Here is a 6,753-nt window from a genome sequence, read left to right as displayed (position 1 = left end):
CCATTTTCTCGTTAATTTTACTTCTGAGACCATGCGACCCTCACCTCTTTATAGCACAAATATCTAGATCTAGACTTCTATTTCAGGTAGCTGGAGTTTTTTTTAATCAAAAGATAAAAAATTAATAAGATTTTAGATGATATCCATAACTCCACATGCCCCAAAACTGACTAAGGCCTGATTCCACCGCGCCGTGACACATATTTTAAAAATATAAACCTGTGAACTTTCAACGTAACAAACTACGACATGGACTTGGGACTGCAGGCTCAAGGTCACCAGGAAGTCCAGGGATAAGGAGACAAAGTTCACTTGCACTCCTCATTTTACTAGACACAGATTGTGGGAATAAAGAAAGACAAGAAAAATAGAATAAGATAACCCCCACAGCTGAATGGTTTTCTTTTCCTTTATCTCAATACAAAATTGGCACAATAACATGATAACGCCAATGCTATTCACAAACAGACTACTACGTACAACAATGTCGAGTTTTTAATTTTTGTTTGCTTCATGAATAGTCAATAGCGTAAAAAGTGTCCGCATTAAAAGTGAGATTTGAAGAATAAAATTTCAAAAATAAGTTTTGTTTTTTTTGGTGAATTTCCAAAACAGACATTACTAGGGTTCATAATAATATGTTAAGCAGAGTGGTGAAATCAGGCGTTCGTCAACATAATGAAATCGCACATTTCGCCGGTTTGGCAATTTGTATCGAATATTTTTCCCCAACACATTTCAGTGTGGATTTTAAAGAAAAACGTTGGCTGAATGCACACAAATTGTAAATTTTCAGTTTCCAAGGACTCTCAAGATATGGAAGTCATCAAATTTTGGCGGCCATTTTGTCGTTAATTTTACTTCTGATACCAGGCGACCATCACCTCTTTAAATCACAAATATCTAGACTTGTATTTAAGGTAGAGGGAGTTATCAAAAGATTAAAAAATGAATAAGATTTTAGATGATATCCATAACTCCACATGCCCAAAAACTGACTAAGGCCTGATTCCACCGTGCCGTGACACATATTTCAAAAATATAAACCTGTAAACTTTCAACGTAACAAATTAGGACATGGACTTGGGACTGCAGGCTCAAGGTCACCAGGAAGTCCAGGGATAAGGAGACAAAGTTCACTTAAAGACAAGAAAAGACAGAATAAGATAACCCCCACAGTTGAATGTATTTTCCCTTTATCCCAATACAAAACTAGCACATCAACATGATAACGCCAATGCTATTCACAAACAGACTACTACGTGCAACAATGTCGAGTTTTTTTGTTGTTTGTTTGCTTCATGAATAGTCAATAGCGTAAAACGTGTCCCCATTAAAAGTGAGATTTGGAGAAAAAAAATCTGAAAATAAGTTGGGTTTTTTTTGTGAATTTCCAAAACAGACATTACTAGGGTTCATAATATTATGTTAAGCAGAGTGATGAAATCAGGCGTTCGTCAACATAATGAAATCGCACTTTTCGCCGGTTTGGCAATTTGTATCGAATATTTTTCCCCAACACATTTCAGTGTGGATTTTAAAGAAAAACGTTGACTGAATGCACGTAAATTGTAAATTTTCAGTTTCCAAGGACTCTCAATATATGGAAGTCACCAAATTTTGGTGGCCATTTTGTCGTTAATTTTACTTCTGAATCCAGGCGACCATCACCTCTTTAAATGGCAAATATCTAGACTTTTATTTAAGGTAGAGGGAGTTTTTTTTAATCAAAAGATAAAAAAAATGAATAAGATTTTAGATGATATCCATAACTCCACATGCCCAAAAACTGACTAAGGCCTGATTCCACTGCGCCGTGACACATATTTTAAAAATATAAACCTGTGAACTTTCAACGTAACAAACTACGACATGGACTTGGGACTGCAGGCTCAAGGTCACCAGGAAGTCCAGGGATAAGGAGACAAAGTTCACTTGCACTCCTCATTTTACTAGACACAGATTGTGGGAATAAAGAAAGACAAGAAAAATAGAATAAGATAACCCCCACAGCTGAATGGTTTTCTTTTCCTTTATCTCAATACAAAATTGGCACAATTTCATGATAACGTCAATGCTATTCACAAACAGACTACTACGTACAACAATGTCGAGTTTTTAATTTTTGTTTGCTTCATGAATAGTCAATAGCGTAAAACGTGTCCCCATTAAAAGTGAGATTTGAAGAATAAAATTTCAAAAATAAGTTTTGTTTTTTTTGGTGAATTTCCAAAACAGACATTACTAGGGTTCATAATAATATGTTAAGCAGAGTGGTGAAATCAGGCGTTCGTCAACAAAATGAAATCGCACTTTTCGCCGGTTTGGCAATTTGTATCGAATATTTTTCACAAACACATTTCAGTGTGGATTTTGAAGAAAAACGTTGACTGAATGCACACAAATTGTAAATTTTCAGTTTCCAAGGACTCTCAAGATATGGAAGGCACCAAATTTTTTGGCGGCCATTTTGTCGTTAATTTTGCTTCTGATACCAGACGACCATCACCTCTTTAAATCACAAATATCTAGACTTGTATTTAAGGTAGAGGGAGTTATCAAAAGATTAAAAAATGAATAAGATTTTAGATGATATCCATAACTCCACATGCCCAAAAACTGACTAAGGCCTGATTCCACCGTGCCGTGACACATATTTCAAAAATATAAACCTGTGAACTTTCAACGTAACAAATTAGGACATGGACTTGGGACTGCAGGCTCAAGGTCACCAGGAAGTCCAGGGATAAGGAGACAAAGTTCACTTAAAGACAAGAAAAAACAGAATAAGATAACCCCCACAGCTGAATGTTTTTTTCCCTTTATCTCAATACAAAAATAGCACATCAACATGATAACGTCAATACAGACAACTACATGCAACAATGTCGAGTTTTTGTTTTTGTTTGCTTCATGAATAGTCAATAGAGTAAAACGTGTCCCCATTAAAAGTGAGATTTTTTTTTTTTTTAATCTGAAAATAAGTTGGTTTTTTTGTGAATTTCCAAAACAGACATTACTAGGGTTCATAATAATATGTTAATCAGAGTGGTGAAATCAGGCGTTCGTCAACATAATGAAATTGCACTTTTCGACGGTTTGGCAATTTGCATCGAATATTTTTCCCCAACACATTTCAGTGTGGATTTTAAAGAAAAACGTTGACTGAATGCACAAATATTGTAAATTTTCAGTTTCCAAGGACTCTCAAGATATGGAAGTCACCAAAGTTTGGTGGACATTTTGTCGTTAATTTTACTTCTGACACCAGGCGACCCTTACCTCTTTATAGCACAAATATCTAGATCTAGACTTCTATTTAAGGTAGCTGGATATTTTTTTCATCGAAAGTTAAAAAATGAATAAGATTTTAGACAACATCCATAACTCCACATGCCCCCAAACTGACCAACGCCAGATTCCACCGTGCCGTGACACATATTTCAAAAATCTAAACCTGTAAACTTTCAACGTAACAAATTAGGACATGGACTTGGGACTGCAGGCTCAAGGTCACCAGGAAGTCCAGGGATAAGGAGACAAAGTTCACTTGCACTCCTCATTTTACTAGACACAGATTGTGTGAATAAAAAAGATAAGGAAAACAGAATAAGACAACCCCCACAGCTTACTTATTTATGTTTTAAAACCTTTATCTCAATACAAGAATAGCACAACAATATGATAACGTCAATGTGTTTCTCAAACAGGCTACATGCAACAATGTCGACTTTTTATTTTTGTTTGCTTCATGAATAGTCAATAGCGTAAAACGTGTCCCCAACAAATGTGAGTTTTGAAAAAAAAAAATCGAAAGATATGTTTTAATAGAGAATTTCCAAAGCAGACTTTATTACGCGTCATTTAGCCTTGTATACTGCATTAGGACAAATTATTTGGCCTACTGTTACTACTACTAAGTTTGTGGCCTAGTGGTTAGGCTTTCAGACTCTCAGTCGAAAGGTCGTGTGTTCAAATCCTGTCATGGGTCCAACGTTGTGTCCTTGTTAAAGGAACTTTACACGAATTTTCCTCTCTTCACCCAGGTGGGAATGAGTACCCAGCTATAGGCAGTGAAAGGTCTTGTCAGTTTGTTATTGTTTGAGCGCGTGTAATGCGCTGATTGTACTGTATACAATATGCAATTATCTTTATCATTTTACTTTTTATTGTGGGCAATGAAAATAATGTGAGAAGCACGACTAAATAATTGGTCAAGAAGTGTTCAGATGTACTATGCCCAACATTTTGAATTTTAAAAATTGCTGTTTACCTTCTGTCGTGTTGACCTTGACCTTCTCTAGTATGTGTTGCATGTTCTCAAGAAATATGTTGTTAAAATTCAAATTTAAAAAAACGTTGAAAAAGCATGAAAAGTTACATAATGAATTAAGTAGGACTGTTAAAGAAATTAAACAATGTTTACTCTCTCCTGAAAAAAAACAACCTTACTTCCTGGGCTTGGGACATTTGAAAAATTTTCCGACGAATTGTGCTGTGTTGGTGCGGTAGGTTTCTCTTAGTTTCTTTGTCTAAAACTCACCGACATAATACTGTAGACATTTTTCAAGTACAGTATATTATTCGGTTTTTACAATTTTACAGAAGAGACGAACACTGTAGGTTTTAACCTAGAAAACATTCACCAGAAAAAGTGATGAGGAAGCAATTATCAAAACTGTATTCTTCAAAAGGATAATATATTGACGTGGGATGTTTTCAGAGAGTTTGTTTTCAGTTTTTTCGTATCTCCTGTAAAATTATAAAAACTGCATAAACTATATTTTTTTAAACGACGACAAAACAGAAATGGCAAATACATTGTTTTTTGTGCGGTACTAATTTAAGTACAAGGGAAAACGTAACAAATTGTAGGTGCTGTTACGCCTTCATTGACACAATTAGGTCATTGAAGAGGCAGGCTTCTGACTCTGCATATCAGGGCCAGCCCGGGCTGAGAGGAATACAACATCCCAGCAGAAAGAAATACCGAAATACTCAATAAAACTTTCTCTTTACTGGTGAGTCGGCCTCGAGTGTCCTGTGTGCAACAGCGAAGTGCCTAACTACTACACCACAGACGCCATGGGGAGAAGAGTGAGAGACAGACGGAAGCAACAGGGGGGAAAGAACGAGAGACAGACGACGGAAACAACAGAGGGAAAAGAATGAGAGACAGACGGAAGCAACAGTGGGGAAAGAACGAGAGACAGACGACGGAAACAACAGAGGGAAAAGAATGAGAGACAGACGGAAACAACAGGAGGAAAAGAATGAAAGACAGACGACGGAAACAACAGAGAGAAAAGAATGAGAAACAGACGGAAGCAACAGAGGGAAAAGAATGAGAGACAGACGGAAACAACAGAGAGAAAAGAATGAGAGACGGACAGAAACAACAGAGACAAAAGAATGAGAGACGGACGGAAACAACAGAGAGAAAGATAAGAAGTAGATCTCTCCAGTAGTGGTGCCCTTTGGTCCCACACTTGTTTCTTTAGATTGCAGAATCATTATCTGGGACAATATTGCTTGATATGCCAGTGGTTGAAAATCTATGCACAGGCCAGAAACTAGGACCACACGTCTGAGCTGAGACGTGCTGACAAAAGAAGTTAATTCTCGGATATTTGCCCTATGGGCAAAGATACATACGACGAATTTATGGGTTGGGTTTGTACAATAATTTATTATATAAAATGACAGGAACAAAAATTTTAAGGATTCTCGGCCGCTGCAGTTCAATGCCCTTTGTCTTTTTCTTCCTATTTTTTTTTTGGGGGGGGGGGTTGTTTTTTTGTTTGTTTGTTGTTGTTATTGTTGTTGTTGTGTTTTTTGTCTGTCTTGCTTTTTCAAAAAGTGTATAACCAGCATAATTTGAACTGTTTCTTTTAATGTTGATTTTAAAAAAAAATTTAAGTACGGATTTTACGGCACTTGGAACCGCACAAAGTCAAAGAGTGCGCTTAAGTTCTTTTTTAAAATGCACTCACTCTCAACAATAAAACATTGCGCTACATTCTTGAATGAATGGCCTTTGTTGTGTAGTTGTTAAGCGCTTCGCTGATGCACACATGAGACAAGGGGTTCGATTCCCGAGTGGGGAGAAATTTTTCGAGTATCTCGGTCTTTCTCCAGAGATGCCGTGTCCCTCTCAGCCAGGCTGGCCCTGAGGGGCAGGGTGGGAAGCCCACCTTCCAAACGAGCTAACTTGTGTCGATGAGGACGTAAAAAGATCTCAAATCAATTTTCACAATTTTTTTTCTTGCTGTTGAAAGATTCTCACAAGCACAACCTATGCGCTCACAATCACAGCCGCACAGACAACAGAAATTTAATACGCACAAAAATACAGCGGATGGTTGGCGGGTGCTCTGGTGTGGTGTGCTTCTTCTTTCCTATCAAACATCTATCATCCTGATCTCTCCTCCTTTTTTTCTGTGTTTGTTACTCTCTTGTAGCTTCTCTAATCTTCAACACTTGTATGACCTTGTTGTGTTGCAAGTGCCGTAAAAAGCTTACTTAAACAAACAAATAAACAGACGCTGAGGTGGAGTCCTCGTATGGTTAGGCTCTTCACCTCTACATGCAAAAGACTTGAGTTCGAATCCTTTGTAGGAAAGCTTTTACTTATATTCTATTATCTCGGTATGAGTGCTAGCATGTTATACACCACTCAGCCGCAGTTTGTTCTGATAAACAGTGTGGAAGCAACCAGGCTTCTTTATGATCCAAGTTGTTTTTTCCCCCAAG

The sequence above is a fragment of the Aplysia californica genome, unplaced genomic scaffold (genome assembly GCF_000002075.1).
Source record: "Aplysia californica isolate F4 #8 unplaced genomic scaffold, AplCal3.0 scaffold00870, whole genome shotgun sequence".
In the NCBI taxonomy this organism is placed as follows: domain Eukaryota; kingdom Metazoa; phylum Mollusca; class Gastropoda; order Aplysiida; family Aplysiidae; genus Aplysia; species Aplysia californica.
This window is presented reverse-complemented; position numbering follows the sequence as displayed.